Below are 19,621 nucleotides of genomic sequence, written 5' to 3' on the forward strand. Positions count from 1 at the left end.
TCCATAACAATGAACATGCTCTTTTACCTTCGATCAAAAAAACACGGAAAATGGCCACTCGTGTGTGCCGTGCTGACGTCCTTTGCATGTGTAATAACAAAAAATCTTGCCTTTTTACAAGTATTTCTTCTGCTGTTTATCGAAGTAGTGAAGTAAATTGATACGTCGTTTTGTTACCTGAAAAGATGTATGTATTACATACCACGTAATTTTTATCTAGTTTACGTAACTATACAATATATTTTAATTACCGGTCGTGGACGCTGAATAGGATACGAAAAGAACAAGAAGTTTAGAGTTCAAAAAAGGTTTGAAATAGATCTAGAATGGGCGTGCGAAGCGAACGAAACGAACAACTCGATACTGAACTAACTATGAGCAGTCGGCAGTGGAACTGCGACGAGTGGCCACGCGAAGAAGGACGAGTCCGGCCGAGCGAGACCGAGACCGAGACAGACGGGAACGGGACAGTGGCTGGAACGAGACCGGCCGACGTGCCGTTGCGGGAACGAGACCGACCGTTTCCCGATCCCGGGAACTACAAGTAGAAATCCGCGACCGACGTGAACTATGAAGGACCGTTGCTTAGAATTCGTTCCTCGCTCGTTCCGTTCATCTTGGTGAACCGTTCCTCTGGACCCGTTAGTTCGCGAACGACCCATCTCTATTCCAAGCGACAGCTGCAGTACGTGCATACTCGTGCTTGCACTTGAAGAAAGCGTCTCTCGTTTGCTTATGTAGAATTTTATACCTACCACCACCAGCGATGACGACTGGAATAAAAATTCACCAAATAATTCTCTACGATTACATTAAATAATCGCATTGGCTACAACATTCACAGCAGAGCGCTCAAAACACTGTCAAACGCTCATTGGCTGCTGGAAAAAGCGCAGAACAATTTTAAATTCGAATTCCATCGTTTGTGAGAGCAAGTATAGACTGGTTTAAGGGCCTATAAATTTTCCATGAGACTGCTGTTTTCCACAACCAATTGGGAAAAAACTCCTGAAAAGTCCAACCAGGAAGCAGCACTTTACGTAGTAATGCTATTATTGTGAGCTGGAAACGGCCAGCTGATGCCTGCACTCAGTCCCTGAAGCTATTGGTAGAAAGGCCTCGATATCAAATAACCTCGTGAAGCTGCCAGAGGTTGACAAATTCTAGGAATCGGCCAACAGCCATCGCAAGGTGAAGGAGCCCCTCTGCGCCGAAGGTGGTGAAATCGGTAGCCAGTGGTCGTTGGTGATCAGTCAAGGCCTTTTTTGTTTTAAGGACAGAAAGCCTGTAATAAACCTAAAGTGTTGCCCTTGTGGGAAATACTGAAGAAGCCAGTCTTTCTTTTTTTGCGAGAGTTGCGCTATTTAATGAGCGATTACATGGACGGTAAGCAGAGACGTCATATCAGGTCAGGCAGCCAGTAGCTAGCTGGATGTATTGTTGGATAAAGTCACAGACTTGGCGAGGGTTAATTGATGTCAATAAATTCGATCTGTTTCTCTGGAAACTTCAACAGCAGACTTTTCAAACAAAAGAAACTATATGGCTCCAGAGAACTTTTCAAGTAGCAAACATCTATGATCTATGTATGGAGAATGAAGCGACAAATGAAAAATTTGTACCAACACTGGGATCTGAACCTGTGTCTTCTGCGGTCTGTGGCACTCTGGCGCAGTGGCTTTGCACAACTTCAGGGCCTACTCTAGCATGTCTCCCTCGTCCATCAACTTCCCATACACGCCTCAGCCCGCTTGATACTTCCCTAAACTCTTAACAGCATTCCAGATGCTCTCCAGCTGTACTGGAATAGAGCCTCGGCATCAAACAGAATGGAGGATCCTGTTATTATTTTCAAAAGACTCAGTGAACTAACGCAGGCAGAAAGATCGACAAGTGTAGCTTAATTGCTTGTTTGCTTCTCTCTGTCTGAGTGAATCTTCCTGAAACTGTCTACCAAAACTGAAAAATGTTTACCAAACAAACCAGTTCCTAATTAAACTCGAGTACAGTGCAAAACTCTGGACCTCCCTATACGAAGGATGATTACACAGGTGTCAATAACTATCAGTGTCAAGTTCTCAGGTTTCCAGCCATGTGAGGTTTCCGTAAATGTCGCTTACATCATCTTCTGGCGTAGTCAGTTTCATGTTAACTCAGTAGAACGAGATTATACCTACCAAACAATCTTTACATGAGTTTCCAAAATGATTGAAAAAGTAATCTATTCAGGTGCTGTAAAATATCTTTGAAATTGCAGAATAATTAGCCAATCACAGATTTTATTCACAATGACCACATTATTGAGATCGTTATTTATTTATTGAGTGCACAGTAAAATAAAAAAAATGTCACACTTGGGAACATCTGCCACTTAATGGGACAGGTTTTTAGGAATTAATGGTTGATCATACACCTGATTTACTTTCTATGCAAGGATTAGGAAGTTCGAGTAAGGACACCATGTTATCTGTATGAAATGAAATTACAATGGGCATTCCCCAGGGTTCGATAACAAGCCATCAACTGTTCTCACTTTTGTGTTAGTGGTATATGGTTTTATTCAGATACAGAATTATGATTGTCCTTTTTGTAGATGATACAGTTTCTCAAGCCGAGGAAAGAAGCATCAAAGTGAAAATAATAAATTATGTTTCTGTACAAGTTAGTAGCTGTTTTAAAAAATGAACGAGGTTTCAACTAAAAAAAGTATATGTTTAGACACTTGGGAGTATTACCAGTCTCACAGTACATATGTGCACAAATGCAGTAAATTGTCAGAACGTAATTTGAATTAGAAATGAATAGAGCTTACCAGAAAAAATAATTGAAGGGAGAATGATCTACACTATTCTGTAGCAAATCTCTTTGACTCAGAATGAAGTGAAATATTTTGTTTAAGAACTTTCTGACACGTTACCCAGATGAGTGAACTGTTTGATAAAATACGAGGGTTGGAACTTTGATAAGGGCAACTATTTATTTACAGCTCGTACAAAATAGATACGTGTTTCAAAGTTTTACTGACCTTCAAAGTAGTCACCAGCATTGTGTATAACCCGTTGCCAGCGATGTGGAAGTCGTAGGATACGCTTAGCAGTGCGAGTTGTGTTGACAGCTGGAGCGGCGCGGTCTATTGTCAGACGAATTTGTAGCAGTTCTGAAGCGAATGGCGAGCTGTTCATTTTTGGAACACAACCTACGACCTGCTTAGAGACCGAAGTGATGACACTTTCCGCAGGACCTGACCATCATTTTGCAGGACAATGCTCAAGCACGTACAGTGCAAGCTGTTACTGATTTGTTTGACTGATATGGCTGGTAAGTACTATACCACCTACTACACTCCCCTGACTTAAGCCCTTCTGAGTTCAACTCGATTTCTAAACTGAAGGAAACACTTCACAGCATTTCGCTTCAGAAATGCTACAAATTCGGTGGGCAATAGACGACGCCACTCGAACTGTCAACACAACTGGCACTGCTAAGAGTATCCTACGACTTCCACATCACTGGCAACGGGTTCCTATACAATGCTGGTGACTACATTGAAGGCCAGTAAAAGTTTGAAACACGTATCTATTTTGTACGAGCTGTAAATAAATAGTTGCCACTATTAAAATTCCAAACCTCGTAGAAATGTTTCCAAATGCAAAGTAAACTGGTTTCTCCCTGTCAACTCATTTTATATCTCCAAGGAATTCTTGAAAAGAAGTAACAAATCAATAAAAAACTGTAAACGGCATCTATCTAAAAACATTTTCAAGAGAAATGTGCAGCCTTTGCTTGATTATCATATACCATACCACAAAAGTTTTGTAAATATATTCTAAGAACTTCCAACAATCTAAGTCAATATTTAATACAATCGACAGTACTAACTGTCTCAGTAGTTGACTAGTGATACCGTTAATTTTTTTAGTTATCAGTCTATCGATTGATTTTACGCTGTCCATCTTATTCCTGTATTACTACAATCTTTTCATTTCTACATAGCTGTTGCACATAACATCCTCTACAAACTGTTGTCCATATTTCAATTTTGTTTGCCTCTGCTATTTTTTACTTCTACCACTCCTTCTAGCACTAGGTTCGCTATTCCTAGATTCTACGTCATCTCCTACTAATTTATATCCATTAATCATTAGAAATGTGAAAAGCATTGAAGTTCCTAATGTGCAGATTTGGGGTATTCCAAAAAGTAACTTTCGTTTTTGTGGAGAGATATCCTTTATTTTGTGACATTTATATTCCTTTGTGTCAACAGAAAGATACGATTTAAACTAATTTTTCGTAATACCAGAAACATTGTAACAACATAAGTTTATACCCAAGAGTTCATGAGTGACCTGATCAAAGGTTTCACATAAATCTGAAAGGATCTCACGGTTACGTTCATCACAATCAATAGCTGTTACAAATATTTTCAGTAAATCGGAGCCAGCTGTTTCAGCTGATCTTGGACCTTACTTTTTGTGAAAACTTACATGTTACTTAATTTTTTTCTTTACTACTACCAACAAATTTCTTAATTACTACCCTTGCAGTATTTCTGTGTCCAGTACATGAGTCTTTGATTAAGGTTTTTTCTGCTGTTATAGCTTTCCAGCAAATTTACTGTGGTGTAATATATGCTGTTTGAAATTTTCGCTTTGCTTTTGGTAGCTGTATTAAGTTTTCCAACAGTCGATGATCGCATCTTCTACCCTTGTTTTATCTCTGTATTTCAGTAATCATTAACATCATAAAAGCGCTTATAATTAGTGTAATGACAGTCTTTGCTCGCGGGGTGTTCTCCCTATTTTGATCTTTTAGCATGTAGTATATAATCGAGATATTGATTTATTAATGTGTGTCTCATGCAGTCACTCCGGGATTCTGAAAAACATTCTAACTTGAATGTGACGCTCTTTTATGTCTTTGGAAATAAATATTTTGTAAAACGGTGTGATATAAATATTAATATACAATTCACCACGTTAATGTGACGAAGTAGTTTCATAAAAAAGTTTGCAGAACAGGTTTAACATGTCTTCGTATACGGTACCAATTATTCTACGACATTCTGCCAATGTGCTTCACATCTAAAGAGCGAACTGACCAGCAATGTTGTTCCATTATGTGTCACCGCATAAAACGACGTCGGTAGGAGCAAATGAATCATCCATTCATTGGCTTATATACCGAAAAGTTTTTAAATCCACGGTTCCCGTTTTGCTACTTCTGTTAATTTCGTTGTTTCAGATGGCGAATCACACTTTATAAGGCAACGTTTCTGAATCATTTACGAAAGATTAAGCTTTATAAATAGAATAAACTTAAAAAACATCCAAACCTTCTATGACTACACTGCTAATTACACAAATAAAGACTGGAAACGCTTGGATAAATATGGCAGAAGTTTATTTTGTTCCAGAAATACCATTTAACTGATGGTCTAGTCTTACTTGTATTTTTTACAGTATGATTCCGTTTCCTAACGGTCTCCGAAAGCTCTGAGAAGGAACTTATATCGATTATGTAAATGTCATCTGTCTGGACACAGTCCCAGATACATGGTGCGGGTTGCATAAAATGACATTGGTGGGGGCAGCTGAATCACCCTATGTAATAAGACTTCTGCACCGAGAAGAAATTAAGACATGTGTGTTTTTCAAGTAAACGAATTTACGCACCTCTTTCTCCAACAAATGAAAAAGTCCAAGTAGACAAAAAAATTGTATGAAAGAAAGTGATGAATTTATATGATCCACAGAGCACAGAAACAGAAAAACGTTATCTTATACGGATGGCATTAACATGTATCATCTAATACTGCTCACTTCCTCACACAATCTTTGTCATTGTTCACGTAACAACGTAACAAAAATCAGTAATAAGAAGAATTTCTTCATCACAACAGCAAAATGCTTTTATTATGCTTCACTGCCTCAGCATTTTTTCCTTGCCGACAGTCACTTTCATTAGAGGTATTAGAACAGATAGCGCCATTTTTAATGCAATTTTGTCACAAATTGTTCGACAAATAAGGAGCCACGAAAGTGTGTCCATTTTGGTTGAAATTATCCATCCTCAGGAAATCTCTCTCTATGTTTACCTCACTTTTTTTATAATTGAATACGACCATCTGATATGTAAGGTCGCTTTACAGCGGAGTAAAATAATCTAACAGCAGACTGCGAAACATAAGAATAAATCACTTTTGATACATTTATAAAAGGCAGTCTTCGAACTGAGCCATACTTCTTAGTTTGTAGTTGAGTACAGATGCTAGCACTCGACATCGACCTTCACTGCAGATGTGTTTACCTGTCAGTGTTGATGCTACTACTCACCTAACTAAGGTAGCAACCGTGGTTTCGCTCGTGTAAGCAAGAGATGCTGTGAATAGGAATTTCGAGCACATAAATGCAATGCTGTCGTGACCGTCTAATCAGGTGATTGTGACAGTGACATTCACATCTTCTTTCCGTATCGGTTTACACTTGCCAACTTTTCATAGGGCCCATAGCACTGCTCTCAGAAATTTTCAATGAAAATTTAAACAGTTGCTGTGCCGAGCAAAATTCATCAAAATGACGAGCACACGATACGCGATGCAAATTAGTGTTTAGTTTTGGTTAATTCGGGCAAGCGAAATGGGTCGGAAGTGTTTGCTTTTAATTTTTTTCTTGACTATGTCTGTTTGAACGCATGCCTTTTCTGTTACGCCTTTCTTTAATTTAAAAGAGGGGAGAAAAAAAACGTAATTAAGCCCGCCCTCATGGCCGGCCACGTTTTGTGTTCTGCGCTTTTCACATAACTCTCATAAACGCAGCCGACACAAGAAATACTGTCGTAACATTAGCGCCCTCTTGCGGAACGTATGCAAGGAAATAGAGGAAAGCTTTGACATCTATTTTATGTCCCTTCATTTATTCATGAGATGCTGCCTCATCCCACAATTTCAGAAAAGTATTAACTTACTTTCTCAGTGCCGTGTGATAAGGAAACTGTTGGCATACTGTAAATGGATAGTGGCGGTATAAATGGTTTATTTCTCAAGGGGGAAAAATCACATTAACTTCGTCAAAACATACTTGTTGCTAAACGAATTCTCATAAATCGTATTACTTTTTGCAGAGTACACTTCTAGCCTCTATTGCCTTGAGAGTAAACAGATGAACATTTTCATATTTGTTCATAAAACGTTATAATTTTTAGGACTTCGTGTCTCAGTCTAAAAATAGAACCTTTGTTGGATCTCTTGGTTGTCCATCTGCCTGTCCGACTGTTAAGAATCCTTTTTATCATTAGCGGATAGACGCATCAAGTTCAAATTTATGTCACGTATTAAGGACTGTGGTCCCTTAGCAGTGTAAAAATTTCAGTCAAAATATACGGTCATTTATGTCACGTATTTTTAAACTTGGAAACTCATTCATCAAAACTTCATTGGATAATTGTCGTTGATCTAGAATCACGAAATTTGGCAAAAAATAAGGTTTCATTATACAGGTAAAATAAAAAACTCTGAAAATTGTTAAATGGTAATTATATCACCGAAGAAATTTGTTTTTGCCACTAGAACATACATTCCATTCATCATTCGTCAAAAGCATATTAGACGGACATTACTGCATCCAGACATAAAATGTGAATTTCAGTTATATTTCAGTAGGTAAACAAACAATATTTTCTATCTTCTATACCTACATATGTATGAACTGAAGTCCCTTGCTCGCTCCTTTTTGTATGTCTGGGCTAGTCTGAGAAACTACTGTAGAGATTTTGACACGCTCTTGGAATTTCTAGGACTGATATTTTGCCTGTATCTATATGGAAAACAGACAAAAATCGTTGAGATTCTCTATTCCCAGGATAGATGAAGTATATATACATATATACAATTAAAAGTGTAGATGAAGCCCTCAGTGCGCGAGACCTAATCGCACTTCGCCAATTTTTACTTTTCACCCTCATACGAAAGTTTGATACATGGCAGTCGATGTCAAAAACACTTAGAGGATAAAACAGTACTATTAATGAAAATCATGCAGAAACTACGGCGAAAATCAGTTTGGAACCTATGTCTCAAATGACAGAATATTTCGCAGTGAAGAAATATGAAAGGTAATGAATTCGTAGGAGAGTAAAAGTTTTGTAGCGCCCCACAGGTGAGGCTCTCGAAATGGCTGATGTAACCCAAATGTCTGAAAACTATTCTAAAACACCACATACAACAATGTAAGAGCAAAACTGTGCTTCAGATAGTCAATGGTCGAAAATGAAATGACTCTTGCTGATTATCTAGTACAGATTCGTCTGAGATATTTGTACAAAGTACACTTTAACAAGTTGCATATTGAACCGGTTGTTCAATAGAAATTTGAGGTTTCACAAAGACGATCCAATACTTTAGAAAAGAAATGGTGGAAAGGAAAAGCCTACGGCAAAGTTTCGTTGTTAGGTGAAGAGACTTTAAAAACATTGCTACCTTCCATTTGTCTTTACATAAGGTCTGTGAATTTGATTTTTATCTCGCTGACGTGGAACTAAGCAGAGGCCATAGTACGAAGGAGCCTGCAGTATGTAGAAACTAAACAAAACACTAGGTAAGCATTCACTTAAATTTGTATCAAGACATGTTTCGGAGACTTAGCTATATGTTCGTGACAATCTGGGACTTTAAAGTGACAGCATGGCTTTTATGAATACAACGTCATATGTTCTAAAATAGCACTTCATGGTGAATAATGTGTAAAAACATTAGATATGCAAGAGGAATAGGATATATTTGAAGAATTTTTGCAAAAAATACCTGCAGTTTTGTTTCATTTACTCTGTGCTTTATCGTGATGAGCTTTTGTATCCGAATTTCACACTTTTTCCAACTTACAATCTTTGGTGCAATGTATGGTGACGTTTCAGCTTTGCTACGGCTGTCTTTGATCTGTGTCCTGTCTTATAATGGGTCTCCACCGCGGTCATCTTCTGTGTTCTTCAGTTGCAAATTTATTTTTAGAAGGACTGTTCACCTCCTGTCCCTCCCGTGTTGCGCCGTTCTTATCAGTTCCTACTTGTATCGTCACCTTCGTTAATCTGGCCAGTAACCTGCGAAAGGTGTTTGCCAATAATTCGTAAGTTTTCGATGGCTTATAGGCCTATTGTGCGGTCTACAGTGGTAAGTGGCCTCAAACCAGTAAATACAAAGTTTGTCACTTCCCGCATAAATTGTGTAATGGCTACACGATTTCGACTGACTTGTCATTGTTAACAGCCATAAATATGTCTTGGTCGATGTCTGAGTCAAAGCATGCTAGGAGTCAACATTTTCTTGAGGCTCCTAATAAAGTAATATTCTCACTGGTACACTGACAGTAACATAGCAAATATTATCAAACCAGTAAATCAAATAAAGCCTTGGAACAGACCATTATCACCGTAGTAAAAAGTGAATAGAGCATAGAGAAATGTAAAAGAACACTAAACCTCCAAGATTGGTAATGTTTTAGTGAGGCTCGAAACTAAGCGCGGACTTCAATGCAAGACGCTTTTTATAGCGTCAACAACGAAACTCTGTCTCGAAGTCTGACAGAAAATCCAAAGAGATTCTGGTCGGACGTAAAGTACACCAGCGGCAAGACACGATGCCGTTCGCAGTATTACTGATGACTTCGCCACTAAAGCGGATACGGTTTTCCGAAATTCTTTCACCAAAGAAGACGACCTTCACAATTAGAATCAAGAACAATTGCCAACGTGTGTTAACTTAGAGGTAAATACCCTCGGCGCAGCGAAGCAGCTTAAAGCACTTAAAGGCCGGTCTTCTGGTCGAGATAGCATAGGCTACCAGTTAAGTTCCTTTCAGAGTATGCTGATATTTATAGCCCAATACTTAGCAGTCATACGCAACTATTCGCTCGCTTGACGAAAGATTAGTCCCAAAAGGCTGGAAAGTTGCACAGGTAACACAAATACTCGAGTAAGCAAATAGGATGAATTCGCTGAATTACAGACCCATATTACTGACCCAGGATTGCAGCAGGAGTTTGGAAACTATACTGTGTTCGAACCTTATGAATTACCTCGAAGGTAACAGTCTGTTGAAATATAGTCGGCACGGATTCAGAAAATATAGTTCATGGGAAACATAAGTAGCTCCTTAATCGTATGAAGCAATGAGGGCCATCGACAAGAGATCTCAAGTTGATTCCATATTTCTTGATTTGCGGAACGCTTTTGACACCGTTCCTCGCAAAAGACTTCTAATCAAATTGCGTGCCCATATAATATCGCTTCATTTTTACGACTGAACTCTTGCCTTTCTGGCAGAAAGAGATAGTACATAGTAATCGACGGACAATTATCGAGTAAAACGGAAGTGATATCCAGCGTCAAGGATGTGTTATAGGCCCTCCGTTGATGCTAATATATATAAACGATTTAGGCGGCAATCTGAGCAGTCCTCTTAGACTGTCTGCAGATGATCTGTCATTTACCGCCAAGTAAGGTCATCAGAAGACCAAAAACAGTTGGGAAACGATTTAGACATGAGATCCCTCTGGTGCGGAAAGTGGTAGTTGTTTCTCAATAAGTAAAAGTGTAAGGTCATCCGCATGGGTACGAAAAGGAATGTGTTAAATTTCGATTATATGATAAATCACACAAATTTAAAGGCTCTCAGTTCAACGAAATACCTAGGATTTCTATTACGAACAACTACAGTTGGAACGTTCTGGGGAAGACAGATTGGCAGAACACTTGGAAGATGCAACACGTGTACTAAAGAGAGAGCCTACACTACTCTTGTTCGTCATCTCCTAGAGTACTGCTGTGCGGTATGGGATCCCTACCAGATAGAATTGACAGAGAATAACCAAAAAGTCTAAAGAAGGGCGGGGAAGGGAGTGTCACGGATATGATAAGTGATTTGGGGGTGGGAATCATTAAAACAAAGGCTTTTTCGATTCCACGAAATCTTTTCGCGAAATTTCAGTCACCAACTTCCTCCTCTGGTTGCGAAAATATTTCACTGTCACCAACCCTCGTAGGGAGAAATTATCATTGTAATAAAATAAGAAAAATCAGAGCTCGTACAGAAAGATTTAAGTGTCAAATTTTGCCACGCGCTGTTAGAGTGGAACGGTAGAGAAATAGTCTGAAGGACGCTCGAAGAACTGTCTGCCAAGCATTTAAGGGTGATTTGCGGAATAGTGATACAGCAGAACAAAAATAATACCCTGCAGGTTTCCCTAGCGTTTGGTGGCTCGAATGCAATGGCAATATCTCGGTGATCGTAAGAGCGAAGTCCCTTGCATGTTCATAAATAATGTTTCCATTTACTGGTATTTAAATCACTATAGATTTTATCAGAAAAAACCATAGCTGCACTGATACTATTTCTCTGTTCTATCTGCCCGGACAGATATCCGAAACACATATTTATTTGTCTTTATTCATCAGATTCAGTGATCTAAAAAAAACTACTTTGTATCTAATTAAAAGTACTGTACAGCCCGCTCACGGCCGACAAATTCCGAATTACCAAAACCAGTATAGTGCACAGTAAATTATATACCACGCATTAAAAAAATCGTACAGTGGAGCCAGAGAAGAAAATTCTTCGTAGCAGGAACAAAAGGCATACGCGTTGCACGATGCAAATTAGTGTTTGCTTTCGGTTAATGCTGACGAAAAGAACTCATACAAAACGTGTTTGGTTTTAATTTTGATCTTGACTCTGTCTGCCTGAGCACACGCTTGCTTCACTATACTACTCCTTTAAAATAACTGAAATAAGCAATTAACATGTGTATGTTTGCTTAACTTTCATAATAGGCGGATGCTAAACTGGAAAAATGTATTAATATAATGCACCTTGTGGCAAATTTATATAATGAAGTAAATCAACATTATTTCCTGTTAGAATATGTTCTTGAATATTGAATTTACTCATATAATCAAAAGTCGGTCTGTCTATTGTATGTTATTTAAAGAGAGAATTTCTACTCGTTACCTGTGTCATTGTACTGAATAATGAGTGTCTTATTACGTAAGTAGTGTAATGTTACTTTCCTTTTTTTCTTCACAGGTAGGTAACTGAAGTTTTTTTGTCCAGCCGGTTCTACGTCTTCCCCTCTCTCTGTCTCTCTTCTCCTCTCCATTTTCCTGCTCACTCTGAATTCTGGATATTGTTGCTTTTGAAAACTGGACAAATTGGCAGACTACTTCTGAGTTCTTTGAAAATGTGGGAACGAATTCGTAACACTGGACTGATATGAAGATAATGGTTCTGACATTTCTAAGCATTTTCATCGCCATCAGCCATTTCTGTCATTAAGTAATATAGCCCCTCCAATTATTTTTATATACGTCTGCAACTTCTTCCATGGCCAACGGTCCTGCGCGATGTACTGTACACGCAGTTAACTGCAACGATCTATGTCAGGTGCCTATCACAACGGTCTGGCGGTCTTCCTCGTGGTCTGTCTGTTGGACTCCAATTGAGCACCGCTTTTGTCCATGGGTCATGATTTCCGCTGGCGTCATGGCCGGTTCACTGCCATTCATAGTAGCTGTTCTCCTCAGGATGTACTTGACGTCATTACATGAACTGATTCCTAACCTACTTTTTGTCTTTCGTTGTAAATCTCAAGACCACCTTCCCATGTCTCGCTGTGTAGTTCTCAGTTTTATTTTGTATATTCATAAAGTGTCCAGGTCTCACAGCCGTAAATCGACTTGGGATGGACACACTGATCAAAAACTGTATCAGTTTTACTGCCACAGAAGACCAGAACATCGTTGAATGTCTTAAAGATGCTTGGCAGTATAGCTTGATGAGTCGAAAGATTCCGGGTGTTATGTCTCCAGTCATATTTACAACCAGTCCAAGATTCTTAGACAGTGTTCAGAATTGTATTTTTGAGTTTTACGTTTCCTACCGTGCCCCATTTATTAGACATAGATGCGCACGGAACGATCTGCAGCGGAATGATCAGGGTTATTTGGTAAGCGTGATAGCGTTACGGAGATGTTTAGCAAACTCAAGTGGCAGACTCTGCAAGAGAGGCGCTCTGCATCGCGGTGTAGTTTGCTGTCCAGGATTCGAGAGGGTGCGTTTGTGGATGAGGTATCTAATATATTGCTTCTCCCTACTTATACCTCCCGAGGAGATCACGAATGTAAAATTAGAGAGATTCGAGCGCGCACGGAGGCTTTCCGGCAGTCGTTCTTCCCGCGAACCATACGCGACTGGAACAGGAAAGGGAGGTAATGACAGTGGCACGTAAAGTGCCCTCCGCCACACCCCGTTGGGTGGCTTGCGGAGTATAAATGTAGATGTAGATGTAGATTTTATATTGGGAAGCATATTTAACGTTATATCCTTCCTTCCTACTCATTCCATAGATTCTGTGTTCTAAGCGTTGACGTCTGAAGGGGAACGAAAAGTAATTTTTATCCATTATTCTGTCAGTGCTGTTTCACCCTTTGAATAACGCACCTCCTAAAAGAACTGTAACTGTTAAACAATGAAATTTTTGCTGAATGTATGTAACGTGCACGCCAACATTTACAAATAAAGTGAACAGATTACCTCACATGTATTTCAATTTTTTTTTATGTTTCTCTCATAAAATTTCACTTATTTATTCATTATTGAACATAAAACAGTTTCTGTTGTGTTGGTGGTTCTCAGTTTACTTGTAACAACGTATTACTGTGCTGGGTAGAAATTGATCAAATGTTGTTTTTCTAAGCCATTTAGTTCAAAGAACAATGGTACCAGAAAATCATAAAATGTAGATTTGACAAAAATCAATTTAAAGAAAAAATTCTCAGAAATACTTACAATTAATATTTTCCTGCACAATATTGAGCATCATCTGAATCATATTGATCTTTTCTTCTCTTGGTTCCTCTTCTGTCTTGCTGCTTTTGTGCATTTTAAATTAGCAATTTCTGCTTTGTAGATTCTCTATTTATCTATTTGCACCAAGGATTTTGCGGTATTTTCACTAAATTTTAAGCCCAGTGCTTCCAAAACATCCAGTTTCCTTATTACACCATCGCTGAAGCATCAAATTGCATCATAAACACCGAATTCGACGGCTGTAATGTGAGCATATACAGTTTTTGGTAACTAGTACCAAATGAAAGAATTTACACAGTCATTAAATTTTGTATTTTCCCATGAAGACATTTTTTCAACAAAGATCTCTAAGCCCGGCCGAGGTGGCCAAGCGGTTCTAGGCGCTACAGTCTGGAACCGCGCGATCGCAGGTCCGAATCCTGCCTCGGGCATGGATGTGTGTGATGCCCTTAGGTTAGTTAGGTTTAAGTAGTTCTAAGTTCTAGGGGACTAATGAGCTCAGAAGTTAAGTCCCATAGTGCTCAGAACCGTTTGAACCATTTTGAACAAAGATCTCTAAATATAGGTTTAATTTCATTCATTACTGCAGCAGGTAAAGAATGTTTGTGGACAATCGTTACATTTCTCCTGTACTAGTACCAAGTGTCAGCATTATTCGGGCAAAGTATATGCTGAAAATTTTCATTTGTGAAGCTTATGGAAAAAGCCAGGCAATACAGATTTTTTCTTGTTTTCTGAATGCCTAACATTTCCTCCTTTGCCCAAGCCATAGTAATTCAGTAATTTACCTATTTCTGCATTTGGCAGGTGACTTTTACCTTACCGTCTTCTTACCATCGTCCAGTACTATTTTTAACTTTCCTGTCCTGGATCCACTTCTCTTCTGCACATGCACATTGTATTCTAATCTTAGAAATTCTGATACTAGGATCACAGGGTTCTTCTGCACATATTTCGTTATAAGGTTTGCTGTTACAGTCCTCTACATACTACGTGTATCTAACACATCTACTTACCACTGAACGAATAAAAATTGAGCTGTCCTGCTACATCCGTACTTGGGCGAGCTTAATTCTTCTGACAGCTGTGTTCATCCTGTTTCACAGTTTCACTGCCACAAGTTATACAATACTTGCTTAGAATCTCTACATCACTTACCTTGCCAGTATCGAATGATGTAGCCATCACAACATCATTTAGTGTAGTGTGGCCACATTTCTGCCAGCTGCTATCAAAACATGCACGAATATCATTACTTTCACTGTCATCACTTTCCTTGGGGGCTTTTTCAGCTGCTTCCTTCATTGAGAGGTTACAAACTTCAGTAACAGCAGTTCCAATAATTTCATTACAAGTCATAAATTTTGCAGAGAGATTTCGAATGTTAAGCATGGCACAAGAGTTTGGATGTATCCATCCCTTTACCAGCTGATCTAAGACCACAAACTAGCCTTATGTTATTCTCATACAGCCTAGTATTTGCCTTATGTGATCTCATTGTTGTGCCAACTGCCTTACACTTTGCACAATTCAGTGTCAGTTTTGACATAATCCCTTTCCGAAGACACTGATTCTCTCCTAAACAGACGTCAACACTACATACTCTGGAGATAGTATTTTTGGAAATAAAATCACAGAGCATGCTCAACTTCACTACAGTATTTCCAAACAAGTGTTCATCTCCACAAGCTGACTGCGAAGAAACGTCTTGTAGATACTGCAGTTTTTTTCTTGAGGTACTGATTTTCTTTACATCTACAGTGGTGGAAATATTTATTGCATCACCTCTTAAAATTAACAATTGTTGTTACAATCATTGAACAACTGAGCTAAATTTGCCTGATTTCTCTTGATTTCTCTCAGAAATGAATACACACAATAATTTTTGTTAATTTGTTTTTATTCTTAATTTTGGTTTCTATAAAAATGTTTGTTTTTTACAATTTAACACTTTCTTGAAAAATGGGTGTAAGTGAATATGTCAGCTATTCTGAAATATGAATACTAATGCTGAAAGAAACTCTGCATTTTAATGTTGTAACAAAACACTGATGGATTTTAGTGTTTGTATTGCCTCATATGAACACACTGTTGCATTTAATACTTTGTTGCTCCACCACGCGCCTTAATCACCTCTTGGCATCTTGAAGGCATTGAAAGAATTAAATTTTTAATGTACTCCTCGCTCAGTTTATGAAACCACACATGCACAAGGGTCTCCAACAGCTTCCGTTTATTGCGTGGCTTCTTTTTGGTGATAGCATTTCCCGTAACCTTCCAACAGTTCTCAATAGGATTGACATCAGGGCTGTTTCCAGGCCACTCTAATACTTGAACCCCATTTTGTCGAAAGAAAGATTTTACCTGAAATGTAGAAGTATGTGATACTTAACCAAGAAAGTAATCTGCTTCATGTTTGGTACAAATATTAGTCATAGGACTCACCTTCAATGCTCTATGGCAAGGAGCGGAGTCATTCTGAAAAATGCAAAAACATCTCCAAACTGGGCTCTAATAGTTGGCATAAGCTTCCTTTCAAGTATGCTTTTGTAGTCATCTGCGTTGATAGTGTCATTGATGAAGTCCAGACTACCTACTCCGTGACTAGAAATGCACCCCCAGACCATTTCTTCTTGTGGGTGTTTGTATGTGTTATGCATGATGGCAAAAATTCTTCACCTTTTCTTCGACGCACGAACACTTTTCCATCTGAGACATGCAGATTAAATTTGGACTCATCTGAAAAGATTACTTTGTTCCACATCTCTGGTGTCCATGTCGCATGTGCCTTTGCCCATTGTAGTCGCTGTTGCATTATCTTGGTCAATAAAGGCTTCGTTCTAGGACGACGGGCTGAGAGTTCAGCCTCCAGTAGCCTATTCCTTATAGTTCTACTGGTTACTGAGGCGTCGCACATTTCTTCCCAGTCTTGCTTTAGTTCAGCTGATGACAGGCGACGATCGTTGAGCGAAAGCCTTTTTAATACCCTGTCCTGTTTGGCAGTAGACGCCCTTTTCCGACCTCTTCCTTTCTCACAATCAACTTTTCCGTTTTCCCTGTATTTTTTCAGTAACCTCAAAATCGAAGACTTATTAAATCCAGTCTTAGAGGCTATCTCTCTGGTACCGAGACCAACAGATGAATAAGCAAGTATAGCAGCTTTCTTTTCTGGCGTTAATGCAACTGACCTGCCCATCTTCTCACTGCAAAGTCTCAACTCAAAATGGCAGTATAAACACTGGTTTCATTGTAAAACCAAACGACAACATAAAAGAGTTGTGTATTGTTGGAAAACATGCTTGAAGAAGTCAGGTTATTAAGGCAAGAATATGTCAACAAAGCTTAGCATCAATGGGACTGGTATAATCTGAAGCAAACTGCTGCAAAAGACAAAATCACGAATTAATTCATGACGATGCAATAAATATTTCCACCACTGTAATATTCTTGCTTCCTTTGACCCACTAACCTATTTTATCTTTATTTATTTATTTCCCCTGAATCACTTTATTCGTGGCATTTTTATAAGGATGTTCGAAACCATACAAAATCTGAATCAACGCTTACTTGCTCGCAATGAACTTCACTAAGTACAAACAACATGAATCAACAACACTAACAAACATGACCAGAAGGAAGATAGTAGATAAAGGGTAGGAAACATTGACATGATAAAACAATAAAAGCAGAAAATGGCGTACAAGGAATATCGAAATGAGTGCATTTTTCCCTGCATAGCGCAACAAAGAATGTGTAGCATTTAAATGCCAGATCGCACAGAGCATCAAGAAAACAATTATAACTCACGATGAAATTGTGGTATTTACATGAAACAAAAACTGTTTTACGCAGGGAATGGCGAGCTTATCAAATACACAAAAATCTAAATATCGATTTTTTGAGCCCGTTTTCCTTCCGTCCCCTCTTATCTTAACCATTTATCCTTCTGAGAAACCTCCATCTCTCCCTCTACCCCTCCTACTCCCCATCTCTCTGGGAAATAGCCAACTCTCCCCCTTCCCCTCATCAATACAATCACATATTGCCTATGAAATTATTTAACTAACTAACTGAATTGATCAAATAATTACCACCTCACCTTCTGGGAAATCCCCCAGCCCTTCCTGCTCCTCCTCCCACTCCCTTTCCCCCACCTAGAAAATAAACTAGCGGTAAAATAGCTCAGTCTGTGCACAGCTGCTGGTGTGGAAGGTACAAGTATGATCTTGTCCAGCAACAAAAGGCCCTAATTACATAATTACATTGCTGCAGATTGGAAGTGTTGTCTACTTGAAAAATTTTCGCGTGTGAGCTCACCTTGATGTGCAGGGATCGACTGAGCTATTTTAGTGCACAACGTCACCACCAGTGGACATCCCATCCTCCCAGAAAAAAAGTGGGGGGGAGAAAGCGCTGAGCTAGTGGACTAGAAGGATCCTGCAACAGGAGATTCAACTAAATTGCAGGGAGTACAATAAAATACCGTTTATTTATAAAATTCAATTTTCGGGGTTTGAATTTCTCTTTTACTTTGTGGGGAAAGCTCATCGTTTTTTGCTGTTTTGGAAGATGCAGATCTTATGAAATACACTGAAAAAAGGAATTAACACGTAAATATATCGCTTTTTCCGTTCGTGCAAGGAATATCGTCATGAAATCGATGTCAACATAACACACTGCATGTAATTGCACCGTTACCGATCGCACTAAGCATCACAATATCATCGGAAGAGGATGCTGGGAGAGGTAACCTCCACATCCCCCTCTCCCTCCAATTCGCTCCTCCCCTCCCCCTCGCCTCCCCAGTTACTTCCTGTCAAATAAAGCAGCAAGGTGGCAGCAACTGTTTGACTTTGGTATCTGAGAAAGTCCTCTCGAAACACAATCTCTCACTCCCTTCCTCCCTCTCTCCCTCCCTCAACTGGCTAATTCCTGCTCAGCGACGATGTGTGTCACACTATCCAGCGAGGATATGTGTCACACCATCCCCTTCAACAAAGTAGCTGATACCTTGTAAATCCTCAGCTGTGGATGTCTTTGAAATATTCCCTCACTATCAGATTGATTGACTAATTAAATCGAAACACTTTGTGTGTGTGTAATTGTTCCTAGCATCATATTGGTGGATACTAGGCCTGGTATATTTGGTGGGATTCGATCCTGCAACTGCCTGGTTTCCAAACCCTACTCTCCCCTCTTCAGGAATTTGTTTCCTGCCTCTTATTTGTGGCTATTGGCATAGTTAGGCCATTTGGTAGGAAGTGCATTGCGCTGGAGGTAGCTGAAATTTTCGAATTTCTGGCTTAATTGATGAATTGATCAATCGGGATTTTGATGGTGCGATTGGGTTTTTAAAGCACTATATAATACTTGTGTTGGTTGTCTCAGTCACAGCAAGGCGAAGAATGAGGAGGAGGAAGAGGAGTCTTATCACGTGACTGGATAGTAACAACAACGAACACCTCTACCACCTTTCTGCTGAAAGACAGAGTCCACCAGACTGTAATGAGAAGTAGTAAACACCACACACTTAAAACACATTCCATTCTGTAGTAGTAGTTGTCACGTTTAGACGTCTGAGATCGCTGAAACACTCTTACATCCCCCGTGTGCATAGCCCAATATTCACACGCCGCTGTGGACTAGGCCTGCAGCTGGACTCGGCCCATCCGAGAGGACTGCCCAGCCATGGACGGTGTCCAGGATCACTGGAGTGGTAGGAATTCGGATGTTATCAATAAATCCAGTTCCAGCACTTTTCAGTGATCG

Source organism: Schistocerca nitens, chromosome 1, assembly GCF_023898315.1.
Source record: "Schistocerca nitens isolate TAMUIC-IGC-003100 chromosome 1, iqSchNite1.1, whole genome shotgun sequence".
Lineage (NCBI taxonomy): Eukaryota > Metazoa > Arthropoda > Insecta > Orthoptera > Acrididae > Schistocerca > Schistocerca nitens.